The sequence below is a fragment of the Bremia lactucae genome, linkage group LG10 (assembly GCF_004359215.1).
Source record: "Bremia lactucae strain SF5 linkage group LG10, whole genome shotgun sequence".
NCBI lineage: Eukaryota > Oomycota > Peronosporomycetes > Peronosporales > Peronosporaceae > Bremia > Bremia lactucae.
Window position 1 is genome coordinate 2836019 of NC_090619.1, and position 2723 is coordinate 2838741.

A 2723-nucleotide genomic window follows, 5' to 3' on the forward strand; every position below is an offset into this window, starting at 1 on the left:
AAAAATCTCCATGTCCGCAATAGTATTCCGCGTTATTCTGATGCGGTTTTGGTAAAAATTATAGCAGACACATCCATAAATTTTGGTAGAAATGAATAAGCTGTCAAAACAAAAGAAAATTTCTTGCTGTCGAGGAAAGGCTGTTAATTTCGCCAGGTGCAGGTGACATCATTCCCAAGCTTGCCGATGGTCAACCAAAACGTGTTCCGAGCAAAACGATTGTGTTGCCATACAATTTCGACGGCTTTGCGAGCACTGATGAATTTTAGGCTTACGAGATAAACTACGCATTCAATTGCATTCTAGAGGTACCGTGGCTATAACGGCATCAGCATATATATCGATTAGCTATCTTTGGTCCATCAAGCGCCGAAGTAGATATGACGTAAGTAAAATGCGTTTTCTCCTGCTCGTTGCGGCATCCGATGAGCCTCTCGTCAGGGTCGTGAGTAAACTCACCACGACTAAAAGTCAGCACAGAGGGATCGATGGCCCCCGTGAGCTGTATTTTGGGTCACGCTGCTAAAAGTCACAGAACGGGGCGATTGAATGGAAGATCCCGCATATACAGACGTTGGCCGAGCAGGGCTGATATAACGAGGCGGTCAAAAAGGGGTTCCCGCATACAGCTATATCGTAGTGCAAAAGATCCCAGCTTACAACGAGGCGGTCGACTTGAGACTCCCACATACAATTACATCGGCTAAGCAGAGGCTCTCGATCAATTCCTAGGCGTTAGAATAGAGGTTCTCGCATGCAACTAAATTAGGGAAGCAGCGGCTCTCGATTGCTACCGAGGTGGTCGGGCAGAGTCTCCCGCAAGCAAACGTCAGCTGAGCAGAGGCTCTCGAGGGGAACCTAGGCGGTCGATAAGGAACTCCTGCTTCTCATTGACGAGACTGAGCAGCCTTTGGATCCGTGAGTGAACGAAGTCGAAGAGACTGCGCTCCCAGGTGCACATCATTTCCCGGCTATAGCGACGTGCCAGTCTCGAGCAGCGGCTCGAGACGCAAAGGGACGCAATGAGACGCGCAAGAACGGAACACGTCTATCTCCGGGACGACGAATATCTCGGCAATCCCCTGTTGAAGACGATTTCAAGGTGACGGGATCTGTATGCGCGCATGAATGTGTGGACTGGTCTTTACATCGCGGCCGCTAAATTGAAAAGGCAAGATCTCCATGCAAAGCTAAAGATATCACATTTATATCAAACCTATTGTGAAAATACTTCACTTCTTTAAGCCCAGTGATATTAAGCAAGTGTTCGCGATGAGATCAAGCTGTATCACCTGATTTTTGCGCTAGAACAAGCTGCGCAAGTGCAAGTCTCGCAAGGATCTGTATCTCGAAAGAGGGTTCACAGTTGCCGTTAGCTCGTTGGTGAGTGGGGCACGCGATGCATGGTCGCGGTTGGAAGGACAGTTTCAGAAGAAAAGCCTTGCGAACAAGCTATTTCTTCACAACCAATTTGGTTGTAGGAGAGGAAGTCCTCTAGCACGTCAAAAATTAAATGCTGGTAGAGCACTCCAATGCTGTGAACGCCTTGTATTAGCGAGAGCACTTGGCTCTACTAGAAAGTCGCAACGAGTTGAATGCATTTATGCTTTGCGCTTGAATCAAGAGTCGACTAACTGTCCTGAGAGCTCGTCACATATCGGCTCTTTCACTAAAAATTACATCGCAAATAAAAAAGAGGTGGCGTCGATGGAGCCGTGCAAGGGCAGCCTTTAAATTCGTTTCTCGAAGGGTTGAATTGCAAGAGCTGCTCGCTTGTAGAATCTATGTCTTGGTCGTGCATAGCTGCTTCATTTCCTTCGCTGGTTCCTTTTGTTTGCACCAAGTCGGATTATTCTTTCGGTAACCTGCATTACAAATTCTCACAATTTGTGATTTCGCATCCCGTAATCAAGGGCTGTTCCATGAATTGTGCATCGCGACTAACCAGCACACGCCACAAACAATTTGTCGAACAGTATGTTCGGAGTAGCCGAGATTCACCAGCGAACTGAGCGAGCGTCAAAAATTAAGACCGTTTCTCCTTTGGAGCGGAGACGTACGCTTGACAATCAAGTATCTTTAAGTTTTCCAACAAAGGCTTGCTGCCCGTCCACATGGCTTGTCATGACTGACAGTTCGTGCTGGACATCAATTGCAAAGATATGCAGTAGTCACAACAACTTCATCCCTATACGATTTTGACATGCTTGCTTGTTCCAGCATGTATCGACCACATTCAACAAGTGTACGATTCTTGCGCTCTGCAGCTCCATGAAGTTGTCTAGGGAGGCGTTAGTCTGTGAGCGATGCCTCCGCCTGCATAACGTTTGGCAATTGATCCAGGACTCTTCACTATTGTTACAACGAAGAATTTTACACGCGCATCTTGGCCTGATTATCGGCGAGCGCCACAATATGAGCAAACTTGTCGGCTACATCGCAATAGTTTCTTAGCCGATACTCGACACAATAATGCGATCTTTTCGTCGTTGGAAGGAACACAAAAACCTCGCCGTTGGATTTTAGCGTCCGAAAGCATTTTTGTGAATAAGTGAAGCACTGCTTCACCTGATTGTGATATACCCGATAAAGCTCGCCCGCGTATGTTTGCCAATCCAAACCCATTACGCAGCTTCCACATATTCACTGTTCCAATGTTTATGCCTCTTCCCCATCATTTCCAATGTGACCTAGTCGAACGTGCCTATGACGAAAGATACTTG